This window comes from Schistocerca piceifrons, chromosome 3 (assembly GCF_021461385.2).
Source record: "Schistocerca piceifrons isolate TAMUIC-IGC-003096 chromosome 3, iqSchPice1.1, whole genome shotgun sequence".
NCBI classification, from domain to species: Eukaryota; Metazoa; Arthropoda; class Insecta; order Orthoptera; family Acrididae; genus Schistocerca; species Schistocerca piceifrons.
In genome coordinates, this window is record NC_060140.1 from 467,457,583 (window position 1) to 467,477,955 (window position 20,373).

The following is a 20,373-nucleotide window of genomic DNA, read 5'->3' on the forward strand; positions in this document are numbered from 1 at the left end:
TGGACTGCTGGGGATGTGACTGCGAAGTGGAAACGCGAAGGAAAAAGAAAAAACACTGCTAAACCAAGAGCTGACAGACCTTATACTGACCTCTACAGGGATTGTCGGACATTGCGGAGGGTGGATGTAAGAAATCGCTTCAAGTCAGTGAAAGGAATCAATCGTAACTTCCGAAGTACTTCAATTAGTCCAGCTGGAACCGTGACTGTGCATATGGAATTAAAAAGAATAGGGTACAATTGTCGAGTAACGCTTCGTAAGCCACATATTTCCATAGGGAGTACTGACGACGATGGACGTGGTGTAAAGACAGACGCCGCTGGGCAGTACATGACTGGAAACGAGTGACGAACTGCGCTGGATAAATTTCGGTTTGGCGAATGCCTGCAGAACCTCACCTAGCGTCAGTGAAGTACAGAGGGGGTGGCGTTACGGTATGTGGGCGGTTTTGGTGGTTAGGGTGTGGTCCCTTGTTACGCATAAGAAAACGCTAATTGTGGAAGAATATGAACACATTTTACTGTTTTCAAATTGAATTAAAAACTGTCTTGACAGTAATAAAATATATATAGGCAATGGTAAATGGTTTCGGTCAAAATGTGTGCATCTTCAGAACACATTACAGCACGATAGCAGGCAGTGGCGGAGAACGGAGCAGTTATCGTGGAGCAGTTGACGTTCGCCGATCCACGTTACTTGCTCCATTGACCTCCCATCGCCTGCCATCATGATGCAGTGTAATACGGTCCGAAGATAGTCGCAGTCTGACCGAAGCCGGTTGCCATTGGAAATAAATATTTTGTTGCGGCCAAAACTGTTTTAGTTCAATTTTATAATATTATACACTCCTGGAAATTGAAATAAGAACACCGTGAATTCATTGTCCCAGGAAGGGGAAACTTTATTGACACATTCCTGGGGTCAGATACATCACATGATCACACTGACAGAACCACAGGCACATAGACACAGGCAACAGAGCATGCACAATGTCGGCACTAGTACAGTGTATATCCACCTTTCGCAGCAATGCAGGCTGCTATTATCCCATGGAGACGATCGTAGAGATGCTGGATGTAGTCCTGTGGAACGGCTTGCCATGCCATTTCCACCTGGCGCCTCAGTTGGACCAGCGTTCGTGCTGGACGTGCAGACCGCGTGAGACGACGCTTCATCCAGTCCCAAACATGCTCAATGGGGGACAGATCCGGAGATCTTGTTGGCCAGGGTAGTTGACTTACACCTTCTAGAGCACGTTGGGTGGCACGGGATACATGCGGACGTGCATTGTCCTGTTGGAACAGCAAGTTCCCTTGCCAGTCTAGGAATGATAGAACGATGGGTTCGATGACGGTTTGGATGTACCGTGCACTATTCAGTGTCCCCTCGACGATCACCAGTGGTGTACGGCCAGTGTAGGAGATCGCTCCCCACACCATGACGCCGGGTGTTGGCCCTGTGTGCCTCGGTCGTATGCAGTCCTGATCGTGGCGCTCACCTGCACGGCGCCAAACATGCATACGACCATCATTGGCACCAAGGCAGAAGCGACTCTCATCGCTGAAGACGACACGTCTCCATTCGTCCCTCCATTCACGCCTGTCGCGACACCACTGGAGGCGGGCTGCACGATGTTGGGGCGTGAGCGGAAGACGGCCTAACGGTGTGCGGGACCGTAGCCCAGCTTCATGGAGACGGTTGCGAATGGTCCTCGCCGATACCCCAGGAGCAACAGTGTCCCTAATTTGCTGGGAAGTGGCGGTGCGGTCCCCTACGGCACTGCGTAGGATCCTACGGTCTTGGCGTGCATCCGTGCGTCGCTGCGGTCCGGTCCCAGGTCGACGGGCACGTGCACCTTCCGCCGACCACTGACGACAACATCGATGTACTGTGGAGACCTCACGCCCCCCGTGTTGAGCAATTCGGCGGAACGTCTACCCGGCCTCCCGCATGCCCACTATACGCCCTCGCTCAAAGTCCGTCAACTGCACATACGGTTCACGTCCACGCTGTCGCGGCATGCTACCAGTGTTAAAGACTGCGATGGAGCTCCGTATGTCACGGCAAACTGGCTGACACTGACGGCGGCGGTGCACAAATGCTGCGCAGCTAGCGCCATTCGACGGCCAACACCGCGGTTCCTGGTGTGTCCGCTGTGCCGTGCGTGTGATCATTGCTTGTACAGCCCTCTCGCAGTGTCCGGAGCAAGTATGATGGGTCTGACACACCGGTGTCAATGTGTTCTTTTTTCCATTTCCAGGAGTGTATTAAGACTGCTGATATTCTCCACGACAAATGTTCTCAAAAATTACATTTTACTGCACAACAGAGGAACAGTTCGGAGCCAATGCACCATGTCGTAAACGAGCATCTGTAAATCAATGATTTTGTGGACAACAACATTCCCGAAGGGGACCAGCCTGGCAGGAGTCTCGACCTGAAACCAATCGAGCTGCTTTGGGGTGAGGTAGAATGTCGACTTCACTCCTCCTCTGGTTTTGGCCCTTGAGGGCCCTTCCTCCATAGGCGTTCAGACACCTCGCTGAAAGCGTCCCCAGCAGAGTCCAAAGGTTCCAATGGCTCTATGGTCTAAGCACTATGCGACTTAACATCTGAGGTCATCAGTCCCCTAGACTTAGAACTACTTAAACCTAATTAACCTAAGGACATCACACACGTCCATGCCCGAGGCAGGATTCGATCCGACGACCGTAGCAGCAGCGCGGTTCCGGACTGAAGCGCTTAGAACCGCTCGGCCACAGTGGCCGGCCAGCAGAGTCCAAACCGTCATAAAGGCGAAGAGTGGACACACCCCAAATTAACAATTTCACTGCTACAGACAAGCTCTCTGCATTCCGTGCTGAGTGCAGCGTGGTTGTGACTGTACTACTCGCCAAATGCCGAAAAATTTGCAAGAAAGAGCGTTCCGGATGCTATGAAGTACTTATCACATGATTTTAAGAAAATTATTCGCTGAAGAAAAATATTTTTTCCACATTTTACAGTCTGACATCTTCGCTCAATGAAGGACTGAATTTCTGTTCGTTATCCATCATTGTTCGTGCTATAAATCAAATTCAGTAAAAGAGGTTGCAGAGGTAAAAACGCATTGCATAAACTTTGCGTATGGTTCGTCTTAGCTCATATACTGCAGTGTATGAAATCTACAGCTACTTGATTACTCTGTTGTTAACAATAAAGTGCCTGGCAGCGGGTTCAATGAACCACCTTCAAACTGTCTCTACCGTTCCACTCTCGAACTGCGCCCGAGAAAAACGAGCACTCAAATTTTTCTCTGGGAGCCCTGATTTTTCTTATTTTATCGTGATGATCACATCTCCCTATGTAGGTGGGTTGCCAACAGAATGTTTTCGCAGTTGGAGGAGAAAACTGGTGATTGAAATTTCATGAGAAGATCCCGTCACAACGAAAAACGCATTTCTGTTAATGATTGTCACTCCAATTCACGTATCGTGTCTGTGGCACTATCTCCCCTATTTCGTGATAATACAAAACGAGCTGCCCTTCCTTAAACTTTTTCGATATCACCAGTCAGTCCCGCCTGATGCGGATCCCGCACCGCACAGCAGTGCTTCAAAATAGGGCGGACAAGCGTGGTGTAAGCAGTCTCTTTAGTAGACCTGTTGCATCTTCTAAGTTTTCTGCCAATGAATCGCAGTTTTTTGTTTGCTATACCCATAATATTATCTATGTGATCGTTCCAATTTAGGTTACTTGTAAATGTAATCCCTAAGTATTTAGTTGAATTTACAGTTTTCAGCTTTGTGTGACTTATCGCGTAATCGAAATTTAGCGGATTTCTTTAAGTACTCATGTGAATAACTTCACACTTTTCCTTATTCAGGGTCAATTGCCACTTTGCGCTCCACACAGATATGTTATCTAAATCATTTTGCAATCCGTTTTAGTCATCCGACGACTTTACAAGACGGTAACAAACAGCATCATCTTCAAACTATCTAAGACTTCTACTCAGGTTGTCTCCTATGTCGTTGATACAGATCAGGAACAATAGACGGCCTCTAACACTACCTCGGGGAACGCTGGATATTACTTCTGTTTTACTCGATGACTTTCCTTCTATTACTACAACTGTGACCTTTCTGACAGTAAATCACTAATCCAGCAGCACAACTGAGGCGATATTCTATAGGTACGCAGGTTGGTTAGAAGACGCTTGTGAGGAACGGTGTCGAAAGACTTCTGGACATGTGGATAAAATATCACAGTTTTATTTACAATTTAGAGCAAAACGATACCTCATTTAGTTCTCGAGTTACTGATTTTGATATCCGGCAGACAGTCACGCACAACGCGGCCATTTCCGTCCCAATGAATCGGGAATTATGTGGTCATACAATCGACATATCTCATGAATGGTTCAGGGTATAGAAACGGGATGTTTTGGAGACGATACCACGCAAAGACACACATACGTTATGTGATAAGTACCAGAAACTTTTTTATTCACAGCGATATGGAAGTAACTCTTCCGCAGCAGTGGGAGGTCGACATATCAGGACGCACAATGACGTCAACAGGACTATAAGAAATGTAAAATGTAGCTGGAAGATTAAATACGTGCTTGAAAATGATCCAAGGTTGAAACTACACTACTGGCCATTAGAACTGCTACACCAAGGAGAAATGCAGATGATAAACGGATATTCATTGGACAAATATATTATACTAGAAGTGACAGGTGATTACATTTTCACGCAATTTGGGTGCATAGAGCCTGTGAAATAAGTACACAGAACAACCACTTCTGGTCGTAATAACGGCCTTGACACGCCTGGGCATTGAGTCAAACACAGTTTGGATGGCGTGTACGGGTACAGCTGCCCATACAGCTTCAACACGATACCACAGTTCATCAAGAGTAGTGACTGGCGTATTGTGACGAGCCAGTTGCTCGGCCACCATTGACCAGATGTTCCCAATTTGTGAGAGATCTGCAGAATGTGCTGGCCAGGGCACAGTCGAACATTTTCTGTATCCAGAAAGGCTGGTACAGGACCTGCAACATGCGGTCGTGCATTATCCTGCTGAAATGTAGGGTTTCGGAGGGGTCGAATGAAGGGTAGAGCCACGGGCCGTAACACATCTGAAATGTAACGTCCAGTGTTCAAAGTGCCGTCAATGAGAACAAGAGGTGACCGAGACGTGTAACAAATGGCACCCCATATCATCATGCCAGGTGATACATCCGTATGGAGATGACGAATACACGCTTCGAATGTGCGTTCACCGCGATGTCGCGAAACACGGATGCGACCATCATGATGCTGTAAACAGAACCTGGATTCATCCGAATAAATGACGTTTTGCCATTCGTGCACCCAGGTTTGTCGTTGAGTACACAGGCGCTCCTGTCTGTGATGCAGCGTGAAGGGTAACCGCAGCCATGGTCTCCGAGCTGATAGTCCATGCTGCTGCTAACGTCGTCGAATTGTTCGTGCAGATGGCTGTTGTCTTGCAAATGTCCCCATCTGTTGACTCAGGGATCGAGACATGGCTCCACGATCCGTTACAGCCATGCGGATAAGATGCCTCTCATCTCGACTGCTAGTGATACGAGGCCGTTCGGATCCAGCACGGCGTTCCGTATTACCCTCCTGAACCAACCGATTCCATATTCTGCTAACAGTCATTGGATCTCGACCAACGCGAGGAGCAATGTCGCGATACGATAAACCGCAATCGCGATAGGTTACAATTCGACCTTTATCAAAGTCGGAAAAGTGATGGTACGCATTTCTCCTCCTTACACGAGGCATCAAAACAACGTTTGAACAGGCAACGCCGGTCAACTAATGCTTGTGAATGAGAAATCGGTTGGAAACTTTCCTCATGTCAGCACGTTGCGGGTGTCACCACCGGCGCCAACCTTGTGTGACTGCTCTGAAAATCTAATTATTTACATATCGCAGCATCTTCTTCCTGTCGGTTAAATTTCGCGTCTGTAGCACGTCATCTTTGTGGTGTAGCAATTTTAATGGCCAGTAGTGTTGTTCATTGTAGAGATGCTACAGAGAAGATGGCCAACTTGGACCATGTTTCTATTCTGAAACCAAGGCTGTGGACCTCCATAAAAACATAAGAAAATGAATTCAGCTTTAAACTCTAGTAAATCCCAAACAGCACGAGTATACACGTCCAGAGCACCTGGGAAATGGCGGAGCAAGACGTGTATACACGTCCACACCAGTGAAAGGGTTGAAGTTCACACGTAGGTGTCTAAATAATTTTGAGTAGATAGTGCAGGAACCCAAGGAAGGCAGGCCAATCAGTTATTTTAACGGGAATAATTGGCACTGACAGCGGCAGTGAACCGGCGCGCTCTCCCGCCGGCCAGGCGGCGGCCGTCTCTCGCGGTGAGGGCAGCGCAGGTGTCCGCCGCGTGACGTCTCCATGTCGCCGGCAGGACTGGCGCGGCCGCCGCTTCGCCATATCGCCGGAGCCGCCACTCGCATGCTAAGCCGCGTACACGCAGCGTACGCCGGCTGCCGCCTTATACGGCCCCGCGGATGTTAATGGCGGCTCGCACTCACCCATCAGAATTCCGCGGCCACCGCGGCCGGTCCTGCGACACGAGCCGTCCGCTCTGCTCGTCTTCCTCATCTCTCTCTCTCTCTCTCTCTCTCTCTCTCTCTCTCTCTCTTTCTCCGAGCAGCTTGCCGGCTACCGACTGCCTGACTCCTGCTCGGCCGCTGTTCCACCCGCCGTAGCCTGTGTTATTACTATCGATGGAAATGCCGTCGTCCTGAAATGTCGTTACGGGGAGGATGCACTAGCGAACGAGATGAGCTTTTGTGCAATTACATCTCTGGCGAGCGTCGTCAAAGAATTTATGCCATTCTTCCTCGGTTTTATAGCTCACTGCACAGTATTGCGCTGTCACATTGATTAATCGCATTGTTCTCAATACTTCCGCCTACGTAATGTCATAGTAGCATATTAGAATATAAAGTGCTCATACCGCACCTACACTATCTGATCGGCAGTCTTCAGACACCTATTAGTGAACAGCAATATAGGGTGTGCCCACCTTTCGCCTGTATGTCGACTTCAGCTGTGCAGAGGACACTTTCAATGAGATGTTTGTGGAGGAATGGCTGCTTAAACCAGAGATGCTGAGGAATGAAGCGATGTTAAAACTGATCCCAAAGGTGTCCATACTTCACCGTTGGCATTATACGAGACGGAAAACAACGTTTCTAGACATTCACCAGATCCAAACCCTTCCAACAGATTTCCATAGAGTATAGCACGATTCGTCACTAGAAAACAGTCAGTTAGGTTGGTAGAATGGAAGGCGAATGCTCCACTTCGTTTTATTGGGAGAGTTTTTGAAACTGTAGGTCATCCGTAAAGGAGACGGCGTATAGAACGATAGTGGGACCCAGAGTGCTATTCGATTGTTTGGGATCCCCAGATGGTTCAAATGGCTCTAAGCACTATGGGACTTAACATCTGAGGTCATCAGTCCCCTAGACTTAGAACTACTTAAACCTAACTAACCTAAGGACATCACACATCCATGCCCGAGGCAGGATTCGAACCTGCGACCGCAGCAGCAGCGTGGTTGCGTACTGAAGCGCTTACAACCGCTCGTCCACAGCGGCCGGCTTGGGACCTCCACGAGATCGGATTAAACGAAAACATTGAGGCAATTCAGAGGCATGCTGCTAGATTTGTAACCGTTAGATCCCATCAGCTCGCAGATATTATGGAGACGTTTCGTGAACTCACATAGGAATCCCTGATGGGAAGGCGACGTTCTTTTTGCGAGGCATCATTGCAGACATTTAGGGAACCGACATTTCAGGCCGACTGCAGGTCGATCGTACTGCCGCCAACGCATATTTCGTGTAAGGACCATTAAGTTGAGAGAGGTTTGGGCTCTTAGGAACACTTTTACACAGTCGTTTCTTCCCCGCTCTGTTTGTGAAAATACATTGGATAAGGTAAAAATCTGCCCAGAAATTATTGCATGCCACCAAAATAATTGGCCCATATCTGCTATAGGAGCCTACGAGCCGCCCGTAGTAAACTTACTTTACAGTTTGCCACAGAAAGGTGAGCACAGAGAGTAATGTCGTCTGTCGTTTTTATTGCATTGCAGATCTAGATTTCAACTGACAGTGCAGCTACCATCAGTGCTATAAATACAAATAATAGAAGAATCAGACACAGAGAACCAGCACACTGGTCAAACGCCATGACACAGTTGTACACAGTTACAATTACACAGTTACATACAGTTATAAGTAACCAGTCATCCAGATTGAACGTAATTACAACGACACATATTCCAGTCAACTAGGGCGGCTTTTCACATATCCACGCAGCTGATCTCGGTTTACGTCGCACTGGATAGCCAGCGCCTTCTATTTATAGCCTGTATGTAAAAGAATGGAATAAGGTAAAAAATTATACATATAAATAAAAATATGGGAAATTCAAATAGTATTCATAGTAAAATACAATTTTGTCTGCAGGCACTCAGTTCAAAAAATCGTTATGACAAGTGAAATGATACAACTTCATTGGTCTCATACGGATATGCTTTTATGGATACAGACTGATGGGGCGAGTGGAAATTTGTACCAGCGACGGGAACAGAACCTGTATCTCCTGCTGATTATGGAGGTGCGTTAGCTACTAAGCCACATTGGCATAGCATTTCGCGCAACTGCGCTGGTTACCCCGGCACGCGTCCCTCCTCATTCGCTGCTTCAGTTCAGACACAAACAATCGTATCTGCATGAGACCAGTATAGTCTCTGAAACTGTGTTATTTTGTTCGTATAAATACTTTTACCTGGGTTCCCCCATTTAAGTCCGATGTCGGGGTGCTATTCCAGAACGTGGAAAGCCTCGGCAATTCTCTTCGTATGTGAGGGGGAATTTAAAGTAGACTGGGGCGGCAGTGAGAATTTAGATCGAGGAGGGAGGCCCACCAGGGTAATCCGTGTAGTTGTGCAAACTGCTGCGCCAAGGTGGCATAGTGGCTAACGCACCTGCCTAGTAAGCAGGAGACCCGGGTTCGATTCCCGAACTTGGTACGAATTTACAAATTCCCCGTCAATCTGTATATATAAAAGCATTATGAAAAGTGTTACTTTACGTCATACTGGGCAGTGAACGCCCTATATTTTTATTGTCCCTATATGAAAGAATGGGTTAACATAAGTTTTGAGTTGAAATCTATATCTGCAATGCAACAAAAGAAACAGATGACACTACGACCGATGATGACCTTCTTTCTGTCCTGGATTACATCACGGTCGTGGGGCACAATCATTCCAATGGAATCACACGTGATTACTTCATACTTGCTAGGAGTCGACTGCAAGCATCTCTGCACTAGATTGAATGCTACATACCACCAGCATTAATGCACTAGACAACCAGCCGCTCGTAAGTATTTGACGAGTATATTTCTGTTCCCACTAGGATGTGGATCATGGTAAGTAGAATACTTGTAAAGATTGTTCTTGACGATTTTGAGTATTTGTTTTTCGCGATACTTGAAATGACGCTTGGGACAGGCGATCTAATTTATAAAAATGTAGTTTTATTAAAATTGTCTTTCTAGAACAGAATATGCTGACAGCTCGTGGACACGGGAAGAAAAGAGCAGCAGTTTCTCAAATCCGAAGTAGATCAGAGGCGTCTAGACAGCAGTTGCGAGAGAGCTAGGTTCCCTCTCCTTCCCCTCTCGCTAATCGGGTCTCACATTGATGTACCTCCTGTTGGAACTGGTTCACTCCACACACAGTTCATTCACATTCTGTTTGATCCCGATGAGCTCGGTTCGTCGTGAATATTTTTACGCTAAAATCAGTACGTATACTTTACTATTCTCTTATATGTATGGTTCAAATGGCTCTAAGCACTATGGGACTTAACATCTGAGGTCTATACTTAGAACTACTTAAACCTAACTAACCTAAGGACATCACACACATCCATACCCGAGGCAGGATTCGAACCTGCGACCGTAGCACCAGCGCGGTTCCGGACTGAAGCGCCTAGAACCGTACGGCCACTTATATGTATGTATTAGTACTTTATCTGTATTGATTATAGAATACATTCTTTCACCTTTATTGTGTCTCCATTTACTAGACGTTTAAGTTTTGCTTTCACAGAAAGCAAGTTTACTCCGCTACAAATACATAAATAGTGTGTATATTTAAAAATCACGTATTCTAACAGTCGGTCATAATATCTAGCGGCAGTCGATCTCCGCATGTACGCAAACGCACGCACGCACACACACACACACACACACACACACACACACAATAAGGAGACTTGTTTTGGTTGTCAGGAGAACGCCGCACTGTAAATCACGTTCCAAATATTACAAACTGGGAACCCATTGCTCAATTCCACCTTTTTAGGATTTGGCTGAAAAGAACTAAGTTCTACAACAACCCACCGTCCCCTTTTACACAAGAAGTGAAAGCTCCAAAAAAGAAAATAACATCAAAATAAACTGTCATTGTTATACTGAAATGACACTAAATAAAATGACGCAGTATGAAACCATGGTGTTAACTAGCAATAATTTTACAAAGATTTTTGCCGTTTATCATAGCTACTCGCAGACTAACTTCTAAAGCAAGTTTATGCCCGAGTAATTTACTATTTATGTATGTCAAACCCATAATTTTCCTGTGTATGTCACTGATTGTCTTGCGATGCCTTGCGTACTAAAGAGCAATGCCAAGTTCGACATATTTCCTGAGGTAACCTTCACAAATCGTACTGCGGGGCAGTACACAGCGGATTTAAAGAAAATCGATTTCTGAGACCTGTTTGTGGGAGACCCTATGAGGACTCCTGCTCACAACAGCGGCTGCCATGTCGCTCTTGCTGCAGGTGAACACATCTCGAGTTTACTGTATCACTCTTTTCCCGTCTGGTGCTAACTTTTTCATCTCTACGTAACTATTACAACCAATATCTTTTGTTATCTGTTCCATATATTCACGTTTTGTCTGCCGCTACCGATTTTTCTTTTGTCCCACAATTGTTTCTCCCTATTACTGAACTGCGTATCAGATATTCCACTAACCTGTCCCTTCTTCGTGTAAGGGTCTTTCAGGAAACAAGCCTCACTGCTGTCAATTATTGCTAAAGAATTAAGGAGACTTTACTAGTTAGCTAGTTACATGTTCCATAGGTCGTCTGAACGATTTTTTCATCGAAATGAAGTGAAACGAGTCAGTCTACTGGATATGAAAGCATTAACAATTACATTACTGAAGAATTTATTTTCCGGTCCTACACATAAAACTACATTTCAAAACTAGGATTTTTTACAGATTACTAGTTTTTAAATAAAAAATTTGTGTATGGAATATGACTTGTCCAGAAGAAAAGATTTTAGTTTAGATTTAAAACCTGCTTTGCTCTGTGTTAAACATTTATGATGAATTTCATTAGCATGTACAGAAAGGGTGTTCATAAATTAGTTATGCAAAAGTAACCTTTAATTGCGAAAAACGTAAATAACTTACAGAAATGCTTTATACGTCACTGAATGTAGTAGATCTTCAAGTTTTATTCCCGCCTAACACAGTTTCCGACATTCCCATGTGGCATGCGCGAACGAGTTACTCAGTCAAAATGGAGTCGTATAAAAGTGCAGAGCTTGCGCAGTGTTGTTTATAGTCTCATGCAACCATATCCGCTACTACAGTTCTGAGACAATTCAGGACTAAATATCGCAAGCCACCATCTCAAAGAAAAAACTGTTATTAATTGGTACGATCGCTTCACTGAAACTGGCTGTGCATCGCATAGGACGCCGTGTCATGTTTGGCCAGTAGTATCTGACGCACCAGCTGATCAAATTCGGTAGTCTTGCATTCGTAGGCGGGGTAAATCAACGAGACGTGGCAACTTACAGATGAATATTCCTAGTGTTACTGTGTGGAAGGTATTACGCAAATGGTTATCCTTTCAAACCCTAAAAATTGGAATTGTTCTAAGCTTTAAGAGAAAGTCACAAAGGAAAAAGGAACTAAGTTTTATGTAGAACTGTTTAACGATATGCAGACCGAAGACGATTTTCTTAATAATATTTTGTTCAGTGACGGAGCTACCTTCCGTACTGACGGTAAACTCAGTCGGCATGATGTTCGGATATGTGGTGAGCAGAAACCTCGTCACGTAACCGAACAAGTACAGGACTCGCCTAAGGTTTTTTTTTCGCAGTATAAGGTGTAACAAAATTTACGGACCTTTCTTTTCTGCCTAGTCAGCTGTAGCTGGCATGTCATACCTGGACATGCTCCAGTTACAACAGGATATGGGCACAGAATTTATTTTCTAGGAAGAGGGGGCAGGGGGGGGGGGTGTCATCATATTATCATCGTGATGTTTTCGCTTATCTCCGTAGGTACGTGACGCTTGGTTTGGAAGTGGTGGCACAATATCCCAGCCACCACGATCACCTGATTTAACCCAAATGGACTTCCGTATATGGGGTTACAACAAAGACAGAGTGTTTCTTCCTCCGATTCCGGGTAACGTCGACGAGCTACGACAACGGATAACAAAAACAGTAGCCACCACACATCATGACTTGCGTCATAGATTTCGCAGGAAACTGATTACAGATGGGACAATTGTCGTACAACGCAAGGTAACCACATTATGCATTTGTAATAATTCAGTGGCTTATCAAATATTTCTGTGAGTTATTTAGAAGGTGCAATTAAGATGACTAACTCCTTGAAGAGGTACCGACCGCGGGTGAAGCACATATTATTTTTGCTGTCCAAGCAGTACTTTCATTCTAGGTGATTAGTTACCGCAGGAAAGTTGAGTGTAAATATGCAAAATATATTAGGGCGCTGATTCGTTTGTTTCCAAGACTAGCAATTATGCAAAGATAGCGTGCATTCTCAAAAATCAGATTTAGGGAGAGTCCATTTCCTAAAAACCACTTAACAATTCTTTGAAAAAATCATTAACAATTTTTTCTGTAGCTTTCTCTTTAATGCGATTTGTTATAACACGAGTGTCGACAGCAGACAGTACCAACTCTGTTTGATGAGTGTTAAATGGAGGACAATTCATACAATCATATAAGGAATATGAGTGGACCCAAAATTGAACCCAGCGTCGTCGCTTTGTGGTTGTGCCTGACTTAATGCCTTACACGAATCTGAGAACTCCAGATATAAAGAAATTTGACACATTATTCTGATGAGATGCTAAAAAAATTGTAGCAATAGAAGCGGATGGAGCGGGCAAAGTCATATACCGTCTACTATGTCGACACCGCATGAAGGAACTAATTTAGAGAATCCTCAGAAAAAAATGAATGAGAATGTCAACCCTGTTCTTCATTAATACTTGTCCAAAGTCTTAACCATGTGCTAAGGTCCTCCAAAGTAGTGAAAACGCACTGTAAAGCGTGAAAGCGAAACGGAACCAACAATTAGAATATAGAATATTGAACACGTCGGATATAGTACGTACGTAGGTAAAATAGAAATGGCACAAGATACAGCCTTTTTAGGGTATTAGGCATCTAAGATTTGAATCCTGTATAATATAACTGATTTGAGTCCTGTATAATATAACTTACAAAGATTCCAGTCGGGATTCCAAGTCTCAAAATGCATTACGATACAACTCAAAGCAGAGTACTCAAATGGAGTGTTCCACAGAGCCCACATAGCAATTTACGTACGTTGCACTAATTATGTATGCATCGCATGCAAAACAATACATAATCTATATCAGGCATTCTCATGGAAGCGTTTCTAATGTTGAAGTCTATACAATCAATGTCTCTCACTTTTATAATTCTAAAATACTTTACTTTTCTCCAAGATCTATTATTAGATTTTATATTTTTGTATAAGTTTCAGGAGTAGTTTGATGGGTACTAGTTTGATTCTGAGTGAAGGAGCTATGCTTTTGCAATGTAGAAAATACACTACTGGCCATTAAATTGCTACACCAAGAAGAAATGCTGATGATAAACGGGTATTCATTGGCCAAATATATTATACTAGAACTGGCATGTGATTACATTTTCACGCAATTTGGGTGCATACATCCTGAGAAATCAGTACCCAGAACAACCACTTCTGACCGTAATAACGGCCTTGATATGCCTGGGCATTGAGTCAAACACAGCGTGGATGGCGTGTACAGGTACAGCTGCCCATGCAGCTTCAACACGATACCACAGTTCATCAAGAGTAATGACTGGCGTATTGTGACGAGCCAATTGCTCGGCCACCATTGACCAGACGTTTTCAATTGGTGAGAGATCTGGAGAATGTGCTGGCCAGGGCAACAGTCGAACATTTTCTTTATCCAGAAAGGCCTGTACAGGACGTGCAACATGTGGTCGTGTATTATCCTGCTGAAATGTAGGGTTTCGCAGGGGTCGAATGAAGGGTAGAGCCACAGGTCGTAACACATCTGAAATGTAACGTTCACTGTTCAAAGTGCCGTCAATGCGAACAAGAGGTGACCGAGACGTGTAACAAATGGCATCCCTTACCATCAAGCCGGGTGATACGCCAGTATGCCGACGACGAATACACGCTTCCAATGTGCGATCACTGTGATGTCGCCAAACACGGATGCAACCATCATGATGCTGTAAATAGAATCTGGATTCATCCGAAAAAATGACGTTTTGCCATTCGTGCACCCAGGTTCGTCGTTGAGTACACTATCGCAGGCGCTCCTGTCTCTGATGCAGCGTCAAGGGTAACTGCAGTCATGGTCTCCGGCTGATAGTCCATGCTGCTGCAAACGTCGTCGAACTGTTCGTGCAGATGGCTGTTGTCTTCCAAAGGTCCCCGTCTGTTGACTCAGGGATCGAGACGTGGCTGCACGATCCGTTACAGCCATGCGGATAAGATGCCTGTCATGTCGACTGCTAATGATACGTGGCCGTTGGGATCCAGCACGGCGTTCCGTATTACTCTCCTGAACCAACCGATTCCATATTCTTCTAACAGTCACTGGATCTCGACCAACGTGAGCAGCAATGTCGCGATACGATAAACCACAATCGCGATAGGCTATAATCCGACCTTTATCGGAAACGTGATGGTATGCATTCCTCCTCCTTACATGAGGCATCACAACAACGTTTCGCGAGGCAGCGCCGGTCAACTGATGTTTGTGTATGAGAAATCGGTCTCCAACTTTCCTCATGTCAGGATGTTGTAGGTGTCGCCACCGGCGCCACCTTGTGTGACTGCTCTGAAAAGCTAATCATTTGCATATCACAGCATCTTCTTCCTATCGATTAAATTTTGCGTCTGTAGCACGTCATCTTCGTGGTTTAGCAATTTTAATGGCCAGTGGTGTAACGCTTTTTTATTGTCTTGCTTTTACGAAAATGTGAAATTCGGCCTCCACTAATTTTAAGAGTGCTCATCTTATGTAAAGCAATAACTAATGAGTAAATAAATATTTACTATGAACAGTAAGCTACCTTGTAGGTTCGTGAATCCGAAAATTCCTGATTCTCTATACGTAATAAATATTTAAAATTTTATCCTTTATCCGATATTCGAAGAATATTATTTAATAATTTTAATCTGCTAAATATCCAACATGCGTTATCTTAAAGTAATCATGTATTTCCCTGGTAAGTGAAACACTTCCATTACATGTTTGATTTATCCATTTCTGTCTTAGCTCATGTAGAATATAAGAATACGTGACACAGTAGTTGCCCCTGTCAGTGGTCAGAGAGTTTACTATTACCTCAGCTCACGCTTACCCCCCATTGGTAACCTACTCGTGCTTTGCACAAGTATAAGAAAAGAAATTTCCTGGTGGCTAGCACAGTTGCACCATGTGATGATTTCAACATCTTTAGGAGAGTGGAAAGGCACCTTCGAAAGATTTTAATTGTTAGACCGCAAACAAAATTAAATCATATTTCACTATGAACTTTAACTGTCATTTACACGTTTAAAGGTTATGTGCAAATTTATTTCTTAGTTTTCTTACGTTTGTTTCTTAACTGTGAAGAACATTTTAAAAGTTGTTTGAGTGTTCATTCCGTGAATAAGTTACATAACCAAGGAAATAGTACCTGAAACCTGAAAAATTAATTTCTGATAGCCTGAACAATAGAGCTTGAATCTTTCTGATAATCTTTCTACTGTATGAAAAATTTCTATTACTTCTCTTAGGAAGCTCTTTTACGGGACGATACAGGTATTCGCGTCTCGTATTCGGAGTAGAAACGCTTCCTAAATACTGATTTATATGTGCGATCGTTATATGAAACTAAATTAATTTGATAAGAGACTATGTGGCAATTTTTTCATGAATTTGATGCTAATATGCTGCTGACACAATTATAAAGGAACTCAGAGACTATGTTAATTTGAGCTGCCATCTACAGGCAACAGAAGCTGTGCACTCGTTCACCAATTATATAGCACCATGTGCTTTTCTATTCTGCACATTTCTAGGGCGGTTTCAAGCCTGCGCTGGCGTACAGTGAAGAACAAAACACAGCAGGGCGTACTGGATGAGGAAAATCTGCTCTCTGCAGAAATTCAGTTTAAATGTCGAGATGTTATATGACGTTTCAGACGACTATCGACTAGTTTTGTATGCAAGGAAATGGTGAAGTTTTGTGATAAAATAAATTCTGGATAGTATTTCATGACGAAATTTTAATTAAGTAAAAAACAAGTAAGATTCGGTTTTGTGCCCAACAGGTAGCCTTTTAAAGTCGCTTGTGTATTTGAAGGATGACTGTACTTCTGTTGAAATGGAAGACAACTCTGAAATTTACATCATTAAATTTGAACGCATAAAGACAATGTTCTTATCTCCCTTTCCGGTCCTTACATTTATGCGTAGAATAAAGATGTGGAAATAAGGTGAATGCGTGCCTCTTGACTCCGGTAAGTACATGTGGAACCAGTTAAACTTCTCGTCGATGTAGAAGACCTTAGGAACAGACTTACCAGCTTAAATGGGAGAGGATGGGAAAGTATATAGGCCCTGATCTTTCTAAGGAAACATCCTAACATTAACCTAATTTGATTTAAGAAAACTGCATAAAACGTAAATAAAGTTGGCTTTACATTAGTTTACTCATCTCACAAAGCAGCTGGTGGTAGCAGAGGAAGAGAGATGTAGTACTAACGTTCTCTCGTTATCTGAACCATTACAGAAGTAGGTGGGACAAGGACAGAGCTGAAAATTAACTGCGTAATCATCCCAACAATCGTCACCAGTGACTAAGAAAAGGTACTAAACCTTAATAATAAGTGTTACCGGACGACAGTTTAGAATCTGCTCTTCATGATACAAGTCCAGTTTTTTAATTACTGCTCCATCTCTATTGCTACTTGAGCAGGTGTTCCATGCAGATCTGAATAATGTACACACTATGCGAGATAAACCCGTGCGTCATGCAGATTCATGTTTGAAATATAAAGCTCAAACAATTCTGAATGGAGCAAACAGTCACGTGTAGTTAAGAATAGTTCCATAAACATCCGTTTACAACAGAGAACTTCAGTTGTATTATAACAAGAGAACACTAAAAGCTTCACTTACGACTACCAATTTAGGACCCGAAGAATGTACCTTCTCCTACTGGCAGTTCTGCTTTAAGTAGTGTCATTGCGACTGCATAGACAACAAGCACTAAGAGCAGGTGGTCTATTTAACATCACACTGCAACTTAAATTTCTGAAGTAAGAATTTATTTCAGTCTTAGGGAATTAAAATAACTCACTAATCAGCTACCGAAGAATTTGTGGGATAATGCGACTTGCGGAGAGTATTTTAGAACAAATATGCGTCTTTAAACAGATTTTTTTTTCATATTGTAAGATGCAGTTGATAATCTTTGTCATTGCCAATATTGCTCTTTAGTAATAAAATAAACACATCATGGTTATAAAACAACTAAAAGTAACCTTTAAAATGATTTTATTGATTTAAACCTGGTTCATAAAGGATCTAATAAACAGATGCACACGTTTTAAACATCCTAGAACACATGACCGATTTAGTGATAAATACTTTAATATTTAAGAGTGAATTCAGAACTTTTTGATGATCAACTTCTACGCCACCAAAGAGCCCTTGACGAGGTATCTAGTCACGAATGTATAATGAATGAAGTATTCGTTATACTGTTTCACTTGTTGCATAATACGTATTAGTACTTCTCTATTACGATATTTCACAATTTAGTCATTCTGGAATACTGTACTCGAATAAAATATACACATTTGACTCATCTCGGTCGAATCTATGAAACACGATCCGTCCAATGTCAGACAGTGTAGATTTGTCAGTGGAAAATAGAATTACACTTTCTCATCATATTAGGTCTTATTGACTGGAGAAAATGTTGACATAGTTGTTTCAGTTGAATAAAATTGCTGAAACAAGTCTGTATTTCATACCTGGAAGTTCATGAATTCCACAGACGTCTCTGCTACAAGAAAACCTACAACAGAATCGTGCCAGTAAGGCCACGGTACGTATGGGAGATGAAATAGTTCATATGAACAAACTACAAACTGAAACTGGGTGGTGAAATTGTAAACCAAAAGAGTAAAAATTTCTCTGTATGGTTCAAATTTGTTTCCTACATATAAATTAATTCGCTTTGTCATTATTGCGGCACGGTATATTTTCGGGCGCGTCTGAACGTTTCACAAAGTTGTTAGTTGTACGAAAACAGTCATTTTTTCCTCAGTCGTAGTTGCTGGAGGGCCTATGTCCATGACATATGCAGGTGGTGTGTTTCTTCTGCGGTTATCATAAGTTTTGACAGGCTGCAAGCATTAGTCAGGAAGAGGTTCCCTTTTGCTGGGAAACCAACAGCCCACTCAGATCGACGTTTATAGAGACTCGATTATTATATCGCAAAGCAGTTCAAATGGTTCAAATGGCTCTGAGCACTATGGGACTTAACTTCTGAGCTCATTAAGTCCCCTAGAACTTAGAACTACTTAAACCTAACTAACCTAAGGACATCACACACATCCATGCCCGAGGCGGGATTCGAACCTACGACCGTTGCGGTCGCGTGGTTCCAGACTGTAGCGCCTAGAACCGCTCGGCCACTCCGGCCGGCCACAAAGCAGTGTCGTGTGTCTGTCTTACATTGTGTAGTAACATCGTGACAAACAAGAGGCTCTTTTCCTGAAATCCTGAAGTGTTAGGATTATCTTTTCTACCGTTGCGATGATTGTTGACTACACGTTCCTGGAAACTTCACTTTACATGTGGTTTGTCTACGTAATCGTCACTAAAAATTGCGCAATTACATTTTCTTGCTTCTCAGGTACCCTCTTGGCGTAAATACTACTGTGCTACTGAATTCGCTAAAAGTGAGATCCAGAAAGCAGCGTGAGATATTCAGATGAACTCATCATACGACGATGTGAAGCATCCAGAACGGGTGGAGGAAACAAAATCAGATTTAACGGGTTAAGAGCGTATGTGATGTTACTGCAGGGAGTCAAATATACAAAGAACTTGGAGCACGCGCCCACTTATCAGTATGAAGTTGCACTTCCTCTGGCCTGGATGCAACAAGCTCTGGTCACACAGTCAGTTCATACATACACGTGCCGTGTGTGGGCGAGCGTTGTCATATTGAGACCTGGCACCAAGATACTGTCGCATGAGAGGTAACACATGAGAACGCATGATGTCCATGACGTACCGTTGCGTCATCATATTTCAGTCAGTCACTGCCAGCCGTGATCGGAATTCGTACCCAATGGCTCCCTATACCATGAGGTCAGGAGTGACACAATTGTACGTTCCCAAAACACTAAAAAAATAGGATATCTCCCCAGATCGCCGCCATACTAGCCGACGATTATCATCTGGGGTAGTGCAGAACAGTTATTCATGACTGAATATATTGTGCTATAATGCTTTCCAAGTATGGCATAATTCAGAACGAAGGAGTGCGGTTGTGAAGGGGTTATGATGCTTTCGGTGTTCAGTAGAGCGACCCTCTCTTGTGGTGGTCAGGTGTGATCGACCAGATCCTTGACGACGAATGTGGCTGCCCTCTCGTTCCCATGCAGTCTAACATCGGCTCACTGTCACATCCGAATACGTCACTAATCTAGATACTGCACGATTCAACCAACCGGTCAAATGGGGACCCACAATGAGGCCCGTTTCAAACAGTGTCAGGTGCTGATAACGCTGTCTTACACGAGTAGACGGCATCTGCGTGTCCTTCACAGTGATCACTCAACAACACCTGACATGGTTCACACCCCTTAGATACCTTACCGGACCTGGCAAAAACACGAAACACGAACAACACTCTCCCAGT

General features: G+C 43.6%; 1 protein-coding gene and 1 non-coding gene across 2 annotated transcripts in view; one reads left to right on the top strand and one right to left on the bottom strand.

Moving 5' to 3' along the window:
• Positions 1-20,373, bottom strand: part of LOC124789576 (protein embryonic gonad-like) — a 416,063-nt gene that overhangs the window by 384,167 nt on the left and 11,523 nt on the right. The gene's annotated exons all lie outside the window — the stretch shown is intronic.
• Trnat-agu lies at positions 9,020-9,091 on the top strand. The gene has a single exon. It is a non-coding gene; the product is annotated as a tRNA-Thr (tRNA).